The sequence below is a fragment of the Jatropha curcas genome, chromosome 2 (genome assembly GCF_041381405.1).
Source record: "Jatropha curcas cultivar XTBG-Jc1 chromosome 2, XTBG_Jcur_1.0, whole genome shotgun sequence".
NCBI lineage: Eukaryota > Viridiplantae > Streptophyta > Magnoliopsida > Malpighiales > Euphorbiaceae > Jatropha > Jatropha curcas.
The window spans coordinates 6,509,508-6,534,426 of NC_143152.1; the positions used below are offsets into that span (position 1 = coordinate 6,509,508).

The window sequence follows — 24,919 nt, forward strand, 5'->3', positions numbered from 1 at the left end:
TGAGATAATCGAACTTGCATATCTGGATGAGACAGAAGGGGATTTTTGTTTATGTAGTTAAATATATGACATTTTTTTTTAAGTGTACAATATGAATTTTTCGTACTAATGTAGTAAAAATTAAAAGAAATTCTTGCAATGTAAATATAATTTAGTCTTTTTTATAAATAACAAAAAAAAAAGAAATTATTTAGTTGACTAGACTTAATCAAATTGATTGTCTTGGCTTATTTGTGATAAGCGTTTTTGTTCGGCTTAATCACCAAAAAAGCATGAATTTCTAAGATTTTTCAAATTTGTTCAATACTTTTACTTTTATAAATCAATACCTTGTATTTATTTTTTATGTCAGTTATGGCCTCTACCATAGTTCGATTGGGTGTGGTCGAGTGATGCAGCTTTGGGACCACAGAACCCTACTTGACAGATCTTGGAGTCGTTGATAGTGTGAATTGCTCTCCGAGAGTCTATCAGGAATTCGTTAATCGTCAACTTGTACCAAATTCTTTCAAACTTGTGGTGATATAGGAAGGTGGTTGTTACAACAAACACAATCTTCTAACTTATAGATTTTAAAAGCAATGATGAACGGCTAAAGAATGGCCACATGAACGTGAGTTGGTATGTTGTGGGCAATTAACAACTAAATAAGCAATAAACTGATAGATTCTGGATAGATGTCATAATTACAAGAAAAAATAAGTATGAGGTAGTTATTAACATAATTAAAAATATTGGTCAAAATTGCCAAAAGTGTCAAAATTTAGCATTTTTTTATGATTGCCTTTTTTTTTTTTGTTTTTTTATTCACTAAGAGATTCGATGAATCGAAATAATATTCTCAATTATATAATAAGAACAATCCAATGAAAACTCTTGCAGTTAAGAGAATTTAAACGAGCAACTTTTCACTTTTGATATCATTGAAAAGACCAAACAAATTATTACATATATCTAAAGGGCGCGGGAGAATTATGGTTGCCATAACAGTGTGTTTCCCATTATGCCCTTTTATAAAATTAATAAAAAAAACAATAAAACATCGTAGATCTATGCCTGCAAAAACACTACTGACATAACAGTAATTTTACACTTAGCCCATTTATTTTTATTAATTACATCTTTTATCCTGCAATATTTTCTTTTTAACCCTTTTATTATTCTTTGATTAAATTCTTGCCACGATAGTACTTTTCTCACTTAATCCTTTTATAGTTTTTAATTACATTTATATCTAATATTATTTTCTCACTTAATCCTTTATTATTCTTTAATCATTCTTTTCATAAATTAAAATTTAATTATTCAGTTAAAATTTGTTAAATTAATTTTTTAAATTTATATGACTAAAACTTAATATAAATTTTCAATTGCATTTTTTGAAGGCATAATTATAAATAAGTTGAATACTTTACTTTTTAATATATATAATTGGTGTACTATTGGTTTATATATAAAAATTATTAAAGATTAACTTCCATTTATTAATTTGAATTATTTTCATAATTTTAATTTTTTTAATTCAATTAATCAATAGATGTCATATATCTTCAATCATAATGTGACCATCATTAGAATTTTAAAATTTTGATAGTTTCATGTTCATATATATCTTTCAGCATTAAGTACTAACAATACGTGTATTTATAATATAATAAATAATTATCCGTCAAGCATTAACTATTAAATGCCAAATATAAAAAAACAAATATATAATGTTGTTCACAAATTGAATTATTATGTACAAAATTAACAAATATAAAAAAAAACGTATGTAATTTTTTATTATAAAATATCATATTTCATTTTATCAAGACACAATTTTAAAATTATATTTATCAATATATAATTTATGATAATTAACCGATGCATTGCGTCAGACTTACATGCTCGCTATATCTAATTAGCTATGATAATAATTTTTAACTAATTTATGAGAGCTGTAAGCACGGAAGAGCTCGTACTCATTTCGGCTCTTTATATAATAATAATAATAATAATAAAGAAAATCTATTTGACGAACTACGACCTAAGTGGGACAGGTTCGCCGTATTAAATATATTGAAAAAGATTCATGTCCCCCAACCTTTACTGCTTTCAAATCAAAAATCTATGACTCACTATATTTTTCAAATCAGAATTTATGTATCATAAATGAAGCTGCGCCCTGGGGAAGGATGTTTGAAACGTGAAAACATATACTCTTTTAGTAAATCGTTTTTATGATTATTTTGTTTTAAATATAATTCGTTTTAAATATTTTAAAAAATAATAAATTGTGTTTTTTAATATTATTTTAATAAAATTATTTTTAATTTTAAAATAAAAAATAATTTAATTAAATTATTATTAATTTTATTATAATTTAAAAAATTTTAATTATTTTTTTTAATCTTATATAAAAATTTTAAACGATTTATATTTTAAAAATGAAAAAGTACTAATTAGAGGCGGCACATGCATTCACAACGAGAGAACCCTTTCTAATTGGAGGATTAACTTTTCCTGGGAAGAATTTATGTATCATGGAGCTAGCTGGGCCATAGCAAGCATCATTATGTTGAAACTGTGACAAGAAAGATAAAAGGCTCTAAGTTCATTCACACGTCCATCCCATGTTAGATGTGACAGTGGAACGGTCTTGAATATCCAATCCATCCAACCTATTTAAAGTTAACAAATTTAGGTATTAATTAAATGAATTTAAAATAAGTGCAGATATTAAATTTATTTATCAATAGCATATTTGAGTATTAATTATTACCTCTATTTTAAATATTTTTTACATTTAAGAGATTATTATCACTACAAGAAAATCGATCGTTACTGATGATCATTAGTGGTCAGTAAATATGGACAATTCACCAAACGCTTACCGAAAAAAGGTTTGGAGGATTATTTGTCGGTATTTTGCTCCTTTTTATTATTCATTTGTTTTTCCCTCTTTAATCAATACTCTATTTATCAATTTTTTTTTTCATAAAAGGTTCAACTCAAATCTTCATACAAAGTATTTATCCAACATAATAGGTTTATAAGCTTAGTTTTTAACTATGAGTGATTGATATAATTATGGCCATTTGTCAATTATGCCTAGTTTTATTTTTATTTTTAATTAAATTAGCATGTTTTACAAAACTATATATATGTATAATCCTGAAGTAAAAACAACATATAAGAATCTGACTCAGTCACTTTCTCCATAAGTATTCCTATTTCTTTTATTTTACAAATTTTTTAATTTCTACCTTATTTTTTTGAAAATTTTGATTGGATGATTCTTTTAAATGTTCTTATAATAATAATAATGAATCTCAAATTATTAAATTTTAAAACTTTAAACCTTTTGAATATTTGAATTTTTTTTCTTATCTAAATCTATATAGCTATATACATATATCTATTAATAACTCTCAGTTTCAATGATTTCTTCATAATAGTTTTCTTCATATCGCATTGTTGTTTTTTTGGATTATTTTGCTTTCAATTTTTTGAGTTTTGATTGTTCTCTACAAATTTTTATTTTTTTTTTTCATTTTAATATATATTGTTATGTTATTTTTCAAATTGTGAATTGCAAAAGTACGATATTAGCAATTTCAATCGATATGTATCACGCCTCTTCTTTTTCAATTAAGTACAATAAGTTATATGTCATAAAGTATGTTTAACAGTAGGTTGTTTTTTTTTTTTTTTTTTTTTTTTTTATCTATGTAGTTTTTATGTTTATGAACGGAATGTCAGTATTTATTTATTTATTATTATTATTATTTTGTCAATTCTTTTATCTGTTGTTTTAATTGTTAACTAGGTAGAAGATTATTATTATTTACATAAATGATTTAAAAGAGAAAAAACATTAAATTCAATAAATTCATTTAAATCAATAAAGGGAGCTTATAAGATAACATCTAATAAATTAGAAAAAATATTTAATAAATTAAAAGATATACATTTAATAAATTAAAAATAAACTTAGATACCATTTATATTTAAAATGCTAATCTTATCATTTAAATTTTATTTTTATTATTTAAATATTGAAAAATTATATCTAATAATCATATTTTAAAATTAATATTTATTTATAATAATTACCTATAATTATATTTCAATTTTAAATTTTGAACTTTGAACTTTTTTCGTTTTTTGTTAGATTACTTAAGATACGTTTTTTTAAGTCTAATTTAAACCTATTACTTATTTAAAATAATTATCTAATTTATATTTGAATTTTGAATATTTTTAATTTTATTTTATGTCCTTTATTATTATAATGATTATCTATTTTTATATCTATATATCTTTATCACCATCATATTTGAAGAAACTTGCAAGTGAAATGATTTTATTCATATTTGTTGAAATAGAATATTTGGTAAAATAATTCTATTTATCATCACTATCATACTTGAAAATGATCAATTTAATTTTCTAGCAATAATTATATGGTACAAATATCATTTATTATTTAATATTCATTTTATGATTTTAATTTTAAAAAAATAATGAACAAACTTGATTTTTCTTTTATTTGCAATTGCAAAAAGATTTAAATAAAAAAAAATCAAATAATCAATTGCCAAAAATTATTTCCAAAATTGGAAAATGAACATAATTTTTTTTTAAAACAAAATAGCCTAATAACAATCACAAAAATTTAACTTTATTAACACAAATAATAGTAATTGATAACTCATCTAAATCTATAATATTTATAAAAGTACGAATGAGGGAGAACATTGGATTTCTAAAATGCCTCTGCTAAGTTTATAAATTAACAAAAATATCATTACTAATCCTATTCTAATTATGATATCAAAATATTATTTTTATTATATTAATATTATAAATTTAATCTCATTCTAATTAGAAATTTTTCCTATCATATCACTATATATATGTTTAGTTTTAATTGCTTTTGACTATCAATAATTTGTTGCTTCTAACTATCAAGAATTGTTACATTAGGTTTTTGCTTATTTGAAATTATTGAATTAGCAATTATGTCTTCTTCTTGCAGTAAGTATAGTTAAACAATTATTTTTGTTTAACTCTCTCTTTTTTTACAAATTAATAGAATAGTTTTTATTTATAGTTCTTATAATTTAGATTTTTAGATTAACTGTAATTGTTTAGTAATCATGAATAATTACAAGCTTAAAAATTTTTCTTACTAAATAGCATTATCATAAAACATCTTAAAGAGATAGATCCTCTAATTAAAAAAATTATATTTATTTATCGATTAAAATTATATATTAGATTGATTATATTAGTTTCCTTAATCATATTATTTTTATTAATTAACAAATCTTGTTTCATCATTTTTCTGTTGCTAAGAGTTGATAAAGGGTTCTACAAATATGTTAGCAGTGGCATTTTTTTTCCGTTTCGAAATTTATAACATAAATTGTTTTTTTTTTTCCATGGCTGAGGGTTACAGAGAGTTTAGCAATGGAAGTTTTATCTCTTACTAAAGTTGAACCAAAATTTAGAACCTCTTTTCACTGCATATCTTTTGTCTCTCTTCTCCGCCACATCCTTTGATATGCTTGCACCTTCTTTTCGCTTTTCTTACTCCCTTTTATTTTATATTTTATTAATAAAAGTTTAAATTTATTTGGATTGTAAGTTAATATTTGTTAAGATAATATTTTTATTTTTTATTTTTTTTAGTTTCAAGTATTTTGATGGAAGTAAGATATCCATGGAAATTTTAATATTCAAATTATAATATAATAAATCATAATTTTCTACATGTATAGAAATTTCAAATTATATATATACGTGTGTGCGCATGCGTGAAAGGGGGAATATTGGGTTCCTAAAACATCTCTGCAGTAATTTTATTGGTTGATTAAAGAATAGTTTAGTCTTATTCTAATTAAAAACTCTTAATTTTATTAGTTGATTAATTAAAAATATCATTAAAAATAATTTAGTCCTATTCTAATTAGAAAAGTTTTAAAATTCCTACATATAAAAATACTATAACTTAATATTTTATAATTTAAATATATTATCATATAAGATATTAAATTTATTAATCCCTTAATTGTAGCTCTTTTTTTATTAATATTATAAATTTAATCTAATTCTAATTAGAAATTTGACTTTAATCCTTTCTAACTATGATATCAATTTATTATTTTTATTATATTAATATTATAAATTTAATCTCACTCTAATTAGAAATTTGTACTTTAATGCTATTATAATTAAGATTTTGTCATATCATACTACTATATATACGTTTGGTTTAATTAAATATGCGACTATCAAGAATTTATTACTCTTGACTATCACGAATTTGTTGCTTTTGACTATCAAGAATTATTACATCAAGCTTGCTAATTTAAAATTATTGAGTTTCAAATCGTGTTTCTTCTTGTGGTAAGTATAATTTAAACTTTTTCTGTTTACAAATTAATAGAATAATTTTTATTTATATAATTTATTAAGTATGTTCTGACAACTATAGGAAGTTTAATATAATCCTAAATAGGAAATTATTAAAGATTTTAATTTTATTGATTGAAAAATAAAGCTATTCAATTATTAAAAAGTTTAATTTCCTATTTAAATATAAACTATATTGAATAAAATAATAAATTATATTATATACTATATAAGATATATATGATAAGAATATAAAATTTTAAAGATTTTAATTTTATTAGTTGAAAAATAAAGCTAATTTAATTATTAAGGATATAAATTTTCTATTTAAATATAAATTATATTGGATAAAATAATATATTATATAAGATATATATGGTAAGGATATAAAACATTAAGAATTTTAATTTTATTGGTTGAAAAAATAAAGATAATTTAGTTTTGAATAAATAAATTCATTTGTTTGAAAAAAATAGGAATAAAATCATTGACTTTTGTGAATATAGTTTGTATTAGTTATTGAAATTTGTGTTCTCTTGACAATTAATAAATGCAAAATGTTAGTTAATATTAAATAATATTTAAAGTAATACAAAATGTAATAAACTAATCAAATATATAAGATTCCTAATAATAATAATTAATTAATTAAATTATATATTTTTTATTAATATTAAATCAAATATATATTAGAAATTGTAACCGAAAAATTCTATCAAATCTTAATTAGGAATGAAAATCCTATTGTATAAGTTTTGATTGAATCCAATATTAAATCAATTATATTTATAATTTTATTGCAAAAGAACTCAAATATTTTATATTAAAAATCTAAAAAAAATTAAATTTATAAGTTGTAAATTGAAATTCTTTTCTTTTCCTCATATTTTCTTTTGTGTGCTTTGTTAATATTGTTAGTTACTTTTTACCTTATCATTCTCTTGAATATATTAGTTATTTTATCCTTAATCTGCTAAGTAAATTTCTTGATCAATTTTCAATTAGTATAAATTTATTAATTTTTAAAAAAATTATTTAAATCATGATTGTAATTTTTTTAACATTTAACGCTTCTTTTTTTAAGTTGTTGCATATTTTTAGTTTAAAAATTTATTATACTTTGACGCTAATATTACATCTATTATTATGATAATAAACGACAAATATTTAAATTATAACTCAATTGAAAATTTAATCTATTAAATAACTATATTTTCTATCGCTATTATCAATGACTTTTTCTCTTTTATTATCAATAATTTGTTGAAGACTCTCTACTATCAAAAGTTTCTTTGCTATTGCGTTATCGAAAACTTATCACTTTATTATTATTAATGGCTGAAATACTAATTTTAACTTTTTATTTTTTTGTGGTATACTATAAAAAAAATTTTGAATTTGATTACCAATAATTTATATATATTTACTTTTATATATAGTGAGATCTTGGATCAAATGGTTATTTATTTTCAACTTTGTAACTATTCTATTCTGTCAAAAAAATCTATTGTAAAAAAATTATTAAAAATTTTCATCAAATACTAGATAGGTATGAGAGTGGTTTGCACCTTTTTTTTATACATGTAATACTTATAATTAAAAAATTAAAATTTTATATTATTTTTGTAAAAAATTAATAAAAAATATATAAAAAATTAAATTATAAATAATCATTCTAATGGATATATTTAACGGGTAACAACGTTCATCGCACGTTTTTTAATACTAGTCTATTTTAAGAACTGACAAAATAAATCATCTAAATTTATTATTTAAAAAAAAATAAAAATGCAGTGCACTGCGCGGGCTTTACCTAGTTAGTTATTATTATGATATTCTGTATGGTTTTATACATCTTCTTTAAAGAGTTCGTGGTAAATTCAGAAAGTAAAATACGCCATTAGTGATAACTTTCCCAAGTAAGAAGAGAAGTTGAAAAGTTGTAAAAATAGTACCACTTATTTCTTAGGAATTTCTCATCCAATACCAAAGTTGAAAAAGTAGACATTTCCTTTGTCTATTTGGAATTTGTATATATGTTAAGTTTGGGGGCAATTGCCCCCTACTTTCTCTTTTTTCCGTGTTTTTTTTTTAAATTGTTCCTTTAACATCGATGAGATTTTGAGATTTAAACCTTGCGATCTGCGTGTTTTACGTGTGTTAACGTTCTTTCAACCAATTTATCTTCCTCATATTAGAAAATTGTATTTAATCAAATTGTAAAATGGCTTGTGTTAGTCTGAAATAAGAATTGTTGAATTCAAAATTTTCAAATTTGAGCTTTATACAAGGTTGGATTGGATTGAATTTGGTCAAAAAAATTTTATGTCTATTCAATTTTAGCTGGGCTTGGACTAACGTATAAATTAACTAACACAAATGTATATTTACAATGTATTTACATTTAATATCTTTTTAATAAAGTTCTTAAAACTATTAATCAACCTCCCATTCATTATATATTTTTCATTATACTCATATTTGATCTTATAATCAAAATTTCCTGTGTGTTTGTTGTTTTTTCATTTCTTCTGTTATTATATAATCATATTATAATTTAAAGACTCCTAAATTTACATATTCCATAAGCCCATTTGATTGGCTACTGTGTTATCTGATAGCTATTGTTGATGACAGATGGTTTGTAGCTAATTGTTGTTAGCTTATTAATATTGGTCATTTGATAAATTTTAATAGCAGTTACTATTAAAATGTAAATGATTGTTAAAATTATTTGTAACCATTCATTAAGAAAAAAAATAAAGTGAAAATATTATTTAAAAATATTTATTTTAATTGATTTAATTTGGGTAAACCCATGGATCGAATTAAGATAAATCTAATTCTACGTGATAATTCAAATTGCTTTAAATCTAAATTCATTAAATGTATTATAAAATCAACTTGATTGATTTTTTTAGTAAGTATCAAGTAATTCACAAACAATTTCATTCATTTATAATTCACTTAGTGATTAATGTTTAAGATGTGACTGCTATTCTATAGTACGTATTTGTTTGTTTTCATTACCATTCTTATCATAATATCTCTTTTTATTTGTTTTTTTTTTCTCCAAAAGATATATACATTAGTGAATTTTATGATTAAAAATTAGAAGTAGCGGAGAAAAGTACATTAGACCAATAGTGTAACGACTGATAAGAACTAGATTTAGAAAGTTTGAAATAAAATAAAAAAAATAAATAAAAAAAAAACAAGAAGAAGAAACATCTTCTTCAAATGTTGTCGATGGAAACATCTTCTTCAAATTGCAAACACAAAAACGACAAGAAAAATAAAACTCTTTGGAAACGTTTCTTGATCAAGATCCTGGTTCCTGATCCAAGTCACCGTTTACTTTGAAATTAATTTTTGTGGACTGTCTCGTTAACTAGGAAATTAGAAGAAAAAAAATTTGGGTACCTTCTTATTAAATAATATGAAAAAGAATGAAAAAAAAAAAAAAAAAACCATATGCACACTAATCCTATTATTTATAATCTTTTATATTACAATATTTACGCTATTGATGAAAGATTGCGAGGGTGGATTATGAAATATTATTTCTTCTAATGTTTGATGAACGCTAGTAAAATAATTTATAACTACTAAAATGAATAATATCTATTAAAATAAATTTTACTGACATGCTATAAAAAAATTTATAGAATTGGGGATGGAGAAGGACGATAAATATGAAAAAGAAAAATTAAAAGAGTAGATAAAAATTCATAGGCCTCTGATTCTTATTTTCTTTTTTTGAATATTAAGAGAGAGATTTTGAATCTAAATTTATTGACAGACTATATATGTACTTACCAAATTACCAATGTGTTGGTGTGAAATTGAATTGAGCCTCTTACTTCTTTCATTGCATGTATAGGAGAAATTGCTTCTTTCTTTCTTTGTTGCTTTCTTTGCTTTAAAATTAGTTCTCCCGACAAATAACAGACAGTTTGTCACTTTGTTCAATTCAAAATAATTGTTGGTCTACAGCATGAATTTCACAGAAATGTGTATAGAACATCACAGTCACTTGCAAATTGCTTACCAACATGTTCCATCATGTTTTCTTTCAATACTCTTTCCGCCTCTAAAAACTAGAAACAATTTATATATTTTCACACAGATTAAGAAATAACAATTATTATAGTTAAAATGACAATTTTATTCATATAACTTTTTTATTATGCTCATCTTAAATAATAGATGAGTAATTATTATATTGAAATAATTAGTACGAATTAATGAAGGTTATTAAAAATAAGATAAAATTTGAAAATGATATAATAGACAATTTAAAGATTAACTATAATGCAAAAAATAAAAGTGAATTATATTTTGAAACAAACCAAAAAAGAAAAATGAACTATTTTTTTTGGGATGGAGGTTGTATTTGCTTGCAATACCAAATTGTATGACATTAATATTGATTTTTTAATTTGAATTAGAGGAGGCTTTTTTTTCCCCCCTTGAATAATTGCTAGTTAGATATAGGGATTGATAGCTGTCTCCAACAAATAATAGACTGCTTCTAACTTTGCATCATCACTATGATTTGAATTTCACAATATATATATATTGCTTATCTTAAATAGTCGACCAATCAAGATATATCTTCTAATTTGAGGTTCCGATTTTACTTTTCTTTCTTTACAAACATCTATTCCATAAATATCCTATTATTTGCATTGCTGGTTTTATTTATTTGACGTAGCTAATTAGTAAAATCTATCTACTTATCTATTTATCTTCTATATAAATATATAAAAGCTGAATCACGTTTGATGATGTGACATAATAATAAGAAATGCAGTTGCCTACGTAGTTTTTTTTTTTTAATTTTTTTATTTGATTTTCTAATTTGAAAAAACTAAATTATAAAACTTTTTATTTTCTTTTTTCAACAATAATTACCCCATAAAGATGGATTTTTTCAATTTCTTTTCAATAATTAATAAACTAAATAATAATTGTATTATATTAATGATAAATTCATTGCATTCATTATTTATTAAATTCAATTATATATATTCTCAATTCTTTTACTCAAAATAATATATGGTTGTTAAAAAGTAATGCTATTAAATTTTTTTTAAAAAAAAATAAAATTGTACATTTCCTGCAGCACAGGCATTTGACTATTTTATATTTAAAAATCTTAGTAATTTCCCTTAGATAATCCTATTAATGACTGCTTCTTCTATGCCATTTTTTCTCGAAAGAATATAAATCTGCGAGGTAAAGACATCAAAAAGACCTTTATCAGGACCTTGTGTTATGCGCTGAATCAGTGGATCAATCCAAATCAACAAGAGATAAAAAAATTAGAAATCAACAGATTTATTTCTAATAGCAGTTTCAACTATTAAAATGTATGAAGTTGATGGCTTTAGTGAAAATGTACCTCTTCAATTCTTAAGTCTTATTGTGAAAATTTAGCCCCAAAAATCACATTAAGTTATCAGAAAGGGTAATAAAACTTGCCCAATGCAATCCATTAGCACATAAAGTGCTGGGTTTACAATTCGATTTTTATATTTGTTTGTAAATAGCACTCTACCACCACCACTCCACCATCATCACCAATCACACCACTACCACCAATCAATTGTTGGAGGTGGTGATGGTAGAGCGGTGATGGTGATGGAGCGATGGTGGTGGTGGTAGAGCGGTTATGATGGTGGTAGTAGTGGTTGAGGTGGTGATGGAGCGATAGTGGTGGTAGTGGTGGTTAGGTTTGTGCGGTTCCAATTCTGGTTTGGTTCTCGACAAGAACTGGAACCAAAACATTGTTTGGTTCTTATTAAATTTGGAACCATAACTAGAACCAAATGAAGTAAAAACCAGAACCAGAATCAAACTATAATTTTGTTTAGTTTTGGTTCGGTTCTTTGTTTTTTGGTTTTGGTTCTTCGATTATGGTTCCAGTTCTAATTCTCCCATTAAAAATGATATTGAAAATATAATTAAAATATTATTAATTTTAGAAATAGTTGGAATTAATTATGATAATAATACAAACTAAAACTATGACTAAAAAGCTATAATTAAAATACTATTAGAATACTAATACATTTATAAGATTAATTGCTTATAATTTTATATATATAATAAATCTACATAACTATATATATATATATATAAGTTGAGTTAAATTTAAGTTTCCTTCCTAAATATCAAATTCATTATTAATTAATAACTAATAAAGTGTACTTCAATCAATTATACTTAGAGTCTCACACCATCTTAATATTTATTAGTAAATAGTAATACAATTTTTAATTTAAATATAATAAACATTAATAACAAATTTTCTAAAAGTTTTCAATTAAATAATATATCCAAAAATTAAAATTATATATTTATTAATTGATTCTTTGGTTTAGCCCGAATCTGATGCAGTTTCAGTTCGATTCTGGATAAGTTCTTAGTAAGAACCATAATTTGAACCGAGACATAAATTTGTTGGTTCTGGTTCTGATTCTAGATCTTAAAAATGGCTCTTTTTCGATTTCGGTTCGGTTTGTATTGGTTTCATGATTCAGTTCAAATTCCCTAGGAACCATGCACAATCCTATGGTGGTGGTGGTGGTTGAGGTGGTGATGGAGCGGTGGTGGTATTAGAGTAATAGTGATGGTGTTGGTAGTGTTGGGGCAATGGTGATGGTGATGGTGCTAGAGCGACGACGGTGATGATGGAGTAGCGATGGTAAAAGTGGTGGTCGATGGTTGAGGTGGTGATGGAGCGGCAACTACGGCAGTGGTAACGTGTTTGAGGTGGTGGTGGTGGTGGTGGAGTAGTGGTGATAGTACCGGTGGTAGAGCGGCGGCGGTGGTGGAGCGACAACGGTGGTTGTGGTAGTGGTTAAGGTGATTAAGGTAGTGGTGGTGGTTGTGGTGGTGAAGCAGTAGTGTTAAATAGCCTTGAATGAAGATTTGGGTGGCTTATTATAATTCATATTGCATGTGCTTGATTTAAGTAATGAAAATTATACATGCAATCTCAATTACGTTTGTTAAAAAAAAGTCTAATCAAACAATATAATTAATCATATAATGTAATTTTCATTGCATTACATGGTTGATTACATCATACCAAATATGGGCTTAGGGTGTAATTTTAACTAGATCGGTAGGTTCAGGATGCCTAGGTACAAATATCAATCCAGGGTGAAATTGTAAGTACTTAAAAAGTTCAGAGTTAAATTAATAGTTAAGCCTTTTTTAATAATCACTAACAATTACAAGTTTTTTAATGGTTACAATTTTCACACACGTAGGCTCTGTTTGTTTCCGTAAAATAATTTACAGAAAAATACTTTTCATAATTTTCTGTTGTTTGGGGCGCTCAGGAAAATAAGTGAATGGAAAATATTTTCCTGGTCAAAGGAAAATTAAGTCATTTTTGAAGAAAGACAACTCCCTACTTTCAGGAGAGTAAGACATTTTTCACACATTGGCAAACTTTATAAATCCATATTTTTTTAATTTATTAATTATTATAAATATTACCACCAGTCACGATTTACCACCGACTACCACCAGCGGCCACAACCATGGGCCACTAGAAGCTTTCATAATTTATATCTTTTTTTGGCATTCTTTTCATATTTAAAAATAAAATTTTTAAATTATAAAATTTTTATTATTATTAATATTTTTATGGTCTTATGAGATAAAGACTTTAAAATTTTTAACTAATTTTCAATACTACAACCAAACAACGGAAAATAAGCCATTTGGAAAATACTTTTTTCAGTAAATTATTTTTTTGCAAGTTATTTTGCGGAAACAAATGGAGCCATAATTAACATTCCATTTCACATATGAAAAATAGGGGAAAAAAGAAAAGAAAAGAAAAGAAAAAAAGATACAAAGACCATGTAACGAAAAAGTATGCTAAAAGTTTATGAGTCAACGAAGCACTTATAAAAGAATTTGTGGACATTTAATTTCAAATTAATTAGGCTTGGATTCCTCTTCCTTCCTATTTTTGATAATAGTTGAATCCCACACTTTTTAACCTTGTTAGAAGGTAAAGACTCACCATGACCATTTTGAACGGAAAATTCAAATAATACTTCCTTATAACAACTAATGTTATCTATTACATCCTCACGTTTAGGACGAAATTTTGTATCATAGTATAAAAAACCATGTTCTGCCACTGTATTTTTTCTTGGCTTTAATAGCAGAAACTTGCAGACATGCAGTGGCTTTCACCAGAGTCAGATTTGAAATGGCATTCCATTGTCATAGTCCGAGCATATTTTACAGAAACAAACGGAGCCCTAATTAACATTCCATTTCACATCTGAAAAATAGGGGAAAAAAGAAAAGAAAAGAAAAAAAGATACAAAGACCATGTAAATAAAAAGTATGCTAAAAGTTTATGAGTCAACAAAGCACTTATAAAAGAATTTGAGGACATTTAATCTCAAATTAGGCTTGAATTCCTCTTCCTTCCTCTTTTTGATAATACTTGAATCCCACACTTTTTAACCTTGTTAGAAGGTAAAGACTCACCATGACCATTTTGAACGGAAAATTCAAATAATTTCCCTCCTTATAACAACTAATGTTATCTATTACATCCTCAATTTTAGGACCAAATTTTGTATCATAGCATAAAAAAACATGTTCTGCCACTGTATTTTTTCTTGGCTTTCTTATAGCGGAAACTTGCAGACGTGCAGTAGCTTTCACCAGAGTCAGGTTTGAAATGGCATTCCATTGTTATAGTCAGAGTATAGTAAGAGCATATTTTACGGAAACAAATGGAGCCCTAATTAACATTCCATTTCACATCTGAAAAATAGGGGAAAAAAGAAAAGAAAAGAAAAAAAAGATACAAAGACCATGTAACTAAAAAGTATGCTAAAAGTTTATGAGTCAACAAAGCACTTATAAAAGAATTTGAGGACATTTAATCTCAAATTAGGCTTGGATTCCTCTTCCTTCATATTTTTGATAATAGTTGAATTCCACACTTGTTAACCTTGTTAGAAGGTAAAGACTCACCATGACGATTTTGAACGGAAAATTCAAATAATACCTCCTTATAACAACTAATGTTATCTATTACATCCTCAATTTTAGGTAGAAATTTTGTATCATAGTATAAAAAAACGTGTTCTGCTACTATATTTTTTCTTGGCTTTTATAGTAGAAACTTGTAGACTTGCAGTAGCTTTCACTAGAGTTAGATTTGAAATGGCATTCCATTGTCATAGTCAGAGCATAGTCGGAGTATATTTTACAGAAACAAACGGAGCCCTAATTAACATTTATTTCACATCTGAAAAATAGAGGAAAAAAGAAAAGAAAAGAAAAAGATACAAAGACCATGTAACCTAAAAGTATGCTAAAAGTTTACGAGTCAACAAAGCACTTACCAAAGAATTTGAGGACATTTAATCTCAAATTAGACTTGGATTCCTCTTCCTTCCTATTTTTGATAACAGTTGAATCCCATACTTTTTAACCTTGTTAGAAGGTAAAGACTCACCATGATGATTTTGAACGGAAAATTCAAATAATACCTCCTTAGAACAACTAATGTTCTCTATTACATCCTCAATTTTAGGATGAAATTTTGTATCATAGTATAAAAAAACATGTTCTGCCACTGTATTTTTTCTTGGCTTTTTATAAACTTGCAGACATATGGTAGCTTTCACCAGAGTCAGATTTATTATCATAGTCAGAGCATAGTCTCCGTTTCTACCGTCAAATTCATAAACAGCCCACAATGCCACACCCGAAAAATTCCTACTCCAATTTGAAGGCAATGGAATTGTAACAGAATAACCTGTGCTTTGATGTCCAACCCATTCTGAAATTTCGTTTCCATGTAAAACGAGTAAAAATGTCCTCTTTGCATAAACTTTCTAGCACCATAGAATAAAAAATAAATGAGAGAAATAGAGTTGGAAATATTGATAAACAAAAATACTTTGATGTAGATAATGCTTATATTGACACTGATATATATACAAGGATATAAATAAAATATAAAAGCAAAAAAAAAAAAAAAAAATGTATTGGAAATGACATTGTGATAGGTGCAAGACAGCCAAATTTTTGCTGTGATTGTCATAGAGAGATTACCTGGTGGAGTTCCAATGTTATAGGTGCAAGACGCCATATTTTTTGCTGTGATTGTGCTAAAACGACGTTGCATTCACTTTGATTCAAACTTCTGGAATCCGTAAAATCCAAAAATGTTAATCGATTTCTCGATGTCATCACTGAATCTGTGACTGCTGCCAGTGACGCGCAAGAGCTTGCAATCAGACTTCACAAGGACGATGGAAGTTCTGGCAGACATTGAAGCCTTCTACAAGAACTTATATTGAGTGACAGAGATGAGAAAGTAAATTGATGCTTGAAGGTAAGCTCTCAAAATCATTACCTCTCAAAGTTAAAATGCGTGAGATAGATAAGCAACTAAGATTAGTCATAAGTTCCAAACGATTAACAGAAGGGGCATAAATGCCAAGAAATTGGAAATGATTTAATTGGAAAACAACATTTGGAACGTTTTTTTTTAATACAGTTTCTTAAGTCTCGAGAGCAACCCAATTGATGTGGGTATTTCTTCTATGGAAGTTCCTTGCAAGCACAAAATTTCTATAGTATTTGGAACTTGAGGAAAGTTGTTGATTTTTGAACTACTGTTAAGGGCGAGAAATTGAAGTGATCTTGGACATTTGGTAGATTTCTAATTTTCACACAGTGTCCCAAATCCAATCTATAAAGGTTGTTGAGAAGACTAATGGATGGAGAAACCTCTTTTAAACTTACACAATCCCAACAATCTATGATCTCGAGCTTTTGAGCCTTGGAGAAGTTGAGCATCTTGATCAAGTGCTTGCAGTGACTTAGTATAATCACTTTTAAATTTGAAGATCCTATCATTAAAAAAGAGCAACTCAATTAATATTCTTTAATGGATTATTATATGTCTAAAATGCTATGATATATGTAAAAAGGAAAAGAATTAAAAGCTTACCTGTACTCCATTCCAAAGTTATTTCAAATGACTACCATACAAGTTATGCTCAACAAGCATCTCAGGATGGAAATTTGATGGCAATGATTTTAAAGGATAGAAATGCCATTCCATATACCTTAGCTCATCAGGAAGAAATTCAAGACCTTCTGGGAGGTGCAAATCATCAGGAAGAAATTCAAGGGTTTCATTCAGGAACGGATGATATTCATTGCCAGAATTCCAGAATTTGAGCAATTTAATTCTATTCATATTGGCAAAAATTGTAGGAGGTAAGCTTTTTATATTTAATGTTGCATGTCCAGAAATATGCCTTCGATTGATTCCGTACCCAAAAAATAAAAAATGTATATATATGCTTAATTAACTAAAATATTTAAACATTAAAATGGTATCTTGAACCTCAATGTAATATAAAAATCGAAATATTTGCTTGCTTACTGTATTTTTCATCAAGACACGGTAAATATCTTCATGATTCCATAACCTACTCCGTTTTCCAGGCTCTTTAACACATTCTTGGCGAACAATTTCCCGACCAATTTCTTGTAGTAAATTATGCATTTCTATTTTGTCAGACAAGACAATTAAGCACTTATTGGCAAGCACTTTTAAGCCAATCAAAGTAGAGAAACGGCAAGCATCTAGTAGGTGTATAACTTTAAACAGAGGCTCTCCTTAAAGAAACATGCTATGTGAAGAAATATTTTTTGATCATGAAAATCAAGTCCATCGTAACTTACTTTTAACACCTTCTGAATTTGCAGATTAGGCATTTCTCAAGCTTATTTAATGTACTTTTCCATTCTTGTTTACTCTTATTGTACAAAAATAAACCCAAAACTTTAAGAGCCAATGGAACTCCTTTAGCATAATTCATTACTCTCCTTGACAAGTCCAAATAACCCTCTTGGGGATATCTATTTTTAAAGGCAGATAAACTGAAAAGATTAAGTGATTCTTGGTCACATAGTGCTTCAACAACATAGACTTTATCTACCTTATCTTGAAACACTTGATTATCTCTACTTACTATTATGATCCCACTTCCTACACCAAACCAATCATGCTGTCCAACTAAAAATTCTACTCGATCAAAATTATCTACATCATCAAGAACAATAAGGACCTTTTTGTCTCTAAGTTGATTCATTCTTTGTGTGATATATCCTTCATCCAATATTCCCTCTAGAAGCTCCCGCTTTAGCTGAGATAGACCATATTTTTCTTATTTTCCCCCTACATTTTCGAGGAAGCAATTGCCTTCGAAGCCATAAGAGAATTTCTCAAATATGGCTCTAGCTATAGTTGTTTTACCTATACCAGCCATCCCCCATATTCCAATAATAAGAATATCATCCAAACCTGTACATAATAATGAATTAATTACTTGAAGTTTCGATTCTACACCAACTAAATCCTCAGAGTTATTCGAGGATTCAAAATGCCTTAGCATTTTCAAGATGTCTTTGATGATTTCTTCAATGATAGCAGATTCAAGCCTGGCATCATAAAAAATATAGTGCAAATAAGTAAATTTCTGAATAATAAATAAGCTATTAAGTAAATTTGCTTCTCTATGTTTATATATTCTTGTAGGGTATACGTAAAATTTGAGTTAGGATGGCTTACCATGTGTTTGTACAAACCAAACCAGGTAGATAGGCCGCTTCTTCACTCCATTTCTCCACCTTGGATATATCACTTCTGAAGTTCTTTTGATGTCCAGCAAATGCTTCTCCAAAACTTTCAGTTTGGGTTTCTACATCTGCTGGATCCACATGGTAGAAAACAGGCAGTATCTTTTGCCCCCATTTCTTCTTGCATTCAAGGATTTTCACAAGTTCATCCGAACACCATGGCGAAGTGGCAAAGTTTTCAGAGAATATAATCACTGAAATATATGAATCTTCAATTGCTTTGAGAATTATTGGCTCGATCTCTTCTCCTTTATCAAGTCTATTGTCTATGAAAGTTATAATTCCTTGTCGGCGAAGAGCTGCATAAAGATGGCTAGTAAAATTATTCCGAGTGCCCAAACCGCTAAAACTAAGAAATACATCATGCTTCAGTGGTGGATGGACAGAGGAGGAAGAAGCCATACTAAACAACTACTTGCTTGGTGTGTAATCAAAATCTATTTAATATTCCTACACGGAGTATCGACAATTATTATTGGAAATTTTTTTTACCATTTACGACTCTTTTATCAACTTTTTTTTTCCCCATTGAAAGGTCAACAATGCCCATATTTGTCCTATGTGTTTTTATTATATTGGCTTAGTACATAGCCAAACCCACCCACAAAGTGCCAATAAGAATGACATGAAAGGCTTTTTTAAACCATTGTTATAAATTATACTTGCATTCATGCCAAACCTAACCAATAAAATAAATTGTGTTGGACATCATTGTTTTAAGTAGCTCTATTTTTTATAATATTTGGTAATATGATATTTGAATTAGCTTTTAGAAGTTAATATAGGATTTTATAAAAAATTAACCCATGTTCATTTAGCTTTTAGTATTTTATGAAAAATTACTCAAACACCTACAACTAAACGTTATCAAATCAGCCAACAAACAAACAGACCCAAAAGAAAATTACATTATTCAATAAAAATAAAAATTCATAAATTTCATTAAGAGTCAATTATAGATTTGGTGTCTAAATTTTTTAATTTTCTATTTTGATATCTAAATAGAAAATTTTTATAATTCATCTGAACCATTAAAAATTTTTCAATCAAGTGTTACTGTGTGTATGACTTATCAGAATAGCCATATAGAATTAATTCTCTTCATGCGATATTAAAACCGCATTTTATCATTTCAGCATAGTTTTTTCAGAATTATTTTTTTAATTTAGGAAGAAAATGATATTACAAGTCAATTTTTACGTGTCATACTAAATAATTTATCTTCCCAGCTGTATACTTGAAACACCCTTAATTTTTATTTTCGAAACTTTTGAATTATTATTAAATCAAAAATCTGAATTTTCGACTGTCCGGACTGCAAATACTGTTTAATTCTAATATGAGCCCAAGTTTACGGACTTGGCTCAAGCCCAAAACATATTATTAAATATTTGCCGAGCGGAGAATCTCTAGAAATTTTTTAAGAGTAAATATGGAGCACTAATTATTAAATTATTAAAAATGTATATGTATATGTGTGTGATTACTATATAAATTAATTATTCTAAAAATCTAATATTATTATTATTATTATTATGACTATTTAGTAAATTGAGGAATTATTCTAGAACCTAACTAAAAGAGTCAAAATAAATCAAATCGGATTAGAAAATCTGCAAATCGAGCTATAAAAAAAAAAAAAAATCGAATCAGACCAAACCGGTTCGAATCGAACCGGAATGATCTAGAAACCGACCCACTTTCTTTCTTTCTTTTCCTCTCCTTTCTTCTTCTTGCTCCAGCGTCGATCTCACCCTCGCCCTTCATCTCCTCTCGTTTTTTCCGACAACCAGAGACCCGCGTCGCGTCTCCTCGCCGTCGACTCCTCGCCGCAGCAGCCGCCTTCCTTCCCTTCTCTCCGTTTCTGCTTCTGGTGAGCACAAGAGTCACAGCGAAGCTGGGACCTCAACGCGATCGAGACAGTCGCGTCTCCGTCCTTCCCTCCGAGCAACTCCGACGATGATCTCCCATTTCACTCCTTTAGAAATCATTCGTATAGATTAGGTGATTTATCGCAGGAATTGATCAAAATGGGACTTAGGGATTTAAGAATAAAAATTGGGATTTTGTTAGATATTGACATAATTTGTGGTAGTTGGCTATAGAAGTGAGTTCCATATGAAATTTGCTGCGTCTTGGCGTAAGAATTGCAAGATTCAGGAACCAAGGTACCTCCGGCCACCGTAGACGGCGGCGACAGCGGTGGCTCTGGTGACCGGAGTTCCCAAGGGGCAGAACCTTGCATTTTTCGTGTAGAGTATGAATATATAATTAGTTTTACTATCTGACCTCAATTGATATTAAATCTATGGATTGACGTATATGTTTGATTAACGTATACAATCTTAGAAAGGTCTAATTAGTTAGTTAGCAAAGTAATTAAATCTGGTTAGTATTCAAAACGAGTTATACGGATGAATTTTATAATAATTAGGATGTTTTAGTTTCTATGAAGTTAATACTAATAAGGGTTAATATTATTAAGTAATATGTAATTGAATGTTAATTAAGGATTATTAGTGTAATTTGTTTTATATATGATATCGTTAATTGGATGATATGAGTTGCGTAGAATATATTATGTAAATTTGGGTAAAGTATGACCTGTTGTTCTTATGAGCAGCAGCTAAGATGAAGCTAGTGCCATTGTATATCAGTTAATATGTTAATGAATAGTTTGATTGTAGACCTTGCCATAATTAGAAATTATATTTCTATGCCAAGACAAAGGAAATTTAATAAGCCTATGTTTAGGAGTGAATCAAGTTACTTAATAGATATATATGCTTTGAATATTTTTTATTTAGGTTAGCATTGAATTTTAGTGGATAGCTTAGAATTTGACTTATCGATGCAAGTTCTATTTATAAGGTGTACAATTATTTGATAATTAGTTAGGGGACAATTAATAATATCATTGGAACATGTTGGAGGTTATTAAAATTTGTAGATTTATTTAGTGGACGTTGACATACTTGTACTGAAAGGAGGATGGGACTTAAATTGTTGATTGCCCGACGGATGGGCTGTGTGTATTGATTGATATATATATATATATATATATATATATATATAATATTGTGATATTTGAGCAGGTAGATAGTCCAATTTTTAGGGGAGGTGCTGCCGAAATTTCGATAGAACTCAGACAAAATTTTAATTAACAACATAAATAATAAGTTTATTTAGATTAGTTCTATAATTTGGTACATAATAAATATAGTGCTTTGATTATTTATTACTTTATTATTCATTTAATTATTTACATATTTATTTATTTATTTTCATTATTATTGTTAATATTGTTGTTTATTTTATTATTGTTGTTTATTGCTAATAGTATTTATTTAATTATTCAATTGCATTTGAGAAATGGATGTCTAATGGTGCGTTGCATTACGATGTTCAATTGATCAATATGTCTGCATCTAATTGAAATGTTTGATTACTTGTGCTATGAATATACTATGCCTTGTTTGTGTGGAATTGGGATGAAGTGGACCACCATGGGTTTGTGAGGACGGTCTGTTATATGGATCCTGATTATGATATGATATTTGACCGTCAGCCGGGAAAATGGGAGATCGGCGCCCCCGTGTGCACCTGATGATATGGGTTATATAGAACCACAGGATGGCATCTTATTGTTGCGCACCTGATAATCTAGATTTGATTGTAGCCCGCAGGGTGGCCTCCTGTTGTGAGCACTTGATGATCTAGATTGGATGGAGACCACCGGGTTGCCTCCTGTTGGTAAGGAAAAGAAGAGAGAGAATGGAAAAACAATGAGAGGACTGGTCAGTGAGGATTAGACCAGTTGGCCGTATGGGGGATCGGCTCCCTGGTGCACATGTATGAGAAGACGAGCCATGTGTGAGGACGGCTCGTTGGGGTTTCAGGTGGTGCCACTGACTAATTTCCACGTGATGTGATTATTTGAAGGTGATATTGTTTGTGAGTGCTGGTGACATGCCATTTGTGTGACTGGCTGCGTGAGCATATAACTAGTCGGATGACTAGAATGATATATATATTTATACATTTGTGTGAATGTGTGTGTTGTGCAATAATAGTTACTCCTTAGAAAGCTCACATATCCTGTTTAATTTTTCAGGAAGTAAGTTTCTCTTTAATTCGGTCAAGCTATGTTCCTTCGTCGCAGAATTAGAAAGAAAATTTTCCTAAACCAATAAATATTTTGCTATGTATCTAGATGTATAAAACTCTATGTATATCTATTAGTTAGTGACCCGCAGTTGTAGAAATTGTATACAATTAGTCGTGTATTAACATAGACAATATAATTATGTGAGCCCATATTAAAAATGTGGTGAATTGTTAATTGGGCCCAAACTGTGGAATGTTTAATATTCTATTGAGATAGTAAATTTTTAGTGTTCCAGGCTTACTACGGGCCTCGGGGGCCTTAAGCTTACTTGGGCCCTAGTGCGGGTCCGGCCCACGGAAACGGGTCGTGACAATACTGAAACGCCCTGAATTTTTATTTTCTAAACTTTTGAATTTTTATTAAATCAAAAATCGCAAATTTTGGCCGCGTGGGCTGCAATTGTAACACATTCCCAATTCGAGCCCAAATTTTCGAATTGGGCCTAAGCCCAAAATAGTTCATTCGGAAATTTTCGGTTTGAGAACAGTTAAAAATTTTCGAGAAATAACATGAAACACCAGCGATTAATCTATTATAAATATATATAAATTAACTATTCTAAATTTAAAATCATTACTATTAATACTTTTATTATTATTAAGTAAATGGAGGAAAGGTTACAGAACCTAATAAAAATAATTAAAATAAATCGAACCGGACCTGAGAATTTAATCGATTTATCGAAAACCACACGAATAATAGGAAAACCGAGTGAAAAACTCGAAAACCAAACAAAAGAGACCAAATCACTAATCGAACCGAACCGGTTCGAATCGAACCGGAATGGCCCAGCCCACTTTCCTTCCTTCCTTTTCTTTTTCTTTCTTTTCTCTCCTTCCTTTCTGTCCTTCTTCCTCGCGCGCGCGACAGCCTCTCCTCTCCCTCTCCTTCGCGTTTCCGGCCACCATTCAACAAGATGAAGGAGGCGATCGGTTCTTCTGGCGATGCTGGACACGTTTCCAACCTCCCCTCGCTCCGATTGGACCTCCAGCGGCGCGAATCGAGACCATCTCCTCCGACAGTCACACTCTTCGATCTCCGGCGACTTCTCGCCATTTCCGACGGGCTCAAGGTGAACTGAAGGTCTTGATCGACTCCTCTCCTCCAGACGAACATTTCCCCTCCACCGATTTGCTTTTTCATTTGAGTTTTGAGGAAACTCCATGGGAGGCGGTGAAGAGGGAACTGTCGAGCTCGATCCAGCCAAACGAGCCACTGCCTCATCAAACTGATGGTAGATTTGAACTCCTCGCGAAAATTGGAGTCGGGTGGTGGTGACCTTGGAATTTTCTGGGCGGTATCGTTTTTCCGGCCACCGTGCACGGCAGCAGCGGCGGCGGTCCAGTGACTGGCCGGCGACACTCCGGCGAGGTCCCAAGAGGCAGAATGATCTCCTCTTCGCGTTGATCATGGAATTGCGACCCGATTCTCAAACGGTACGTCCTAATACCTATTTCCTAATTTTTGTTTTGAACATCTTTAAATAAATTACATGATTATTATTAAAATTAGGTGATTTGAGGGGGGGGGGGGGAATAAATTAGAATTAGTTAACTAGTTAATTAGATAATCATTAGTTTAAAATTAGCCGATCGTGTATAAGAAAAGTAAGACGAATTTTAGTTGGTTAAC

General features: G+C 28.4%; 1 pseudogene; it reads right to left on the bottom strand.

The window, feature by feature from the left end:
- Positions 1-15,824: 15,824 nt before the first annotated feature.
- Positions 15,825-19,521, bottom strand: LOC149498143 (TMV resistance protein N-like; annotated as a pseudogene).
- Positions 19,522-24,919: the final 5,398 nt, after the last annotated feature.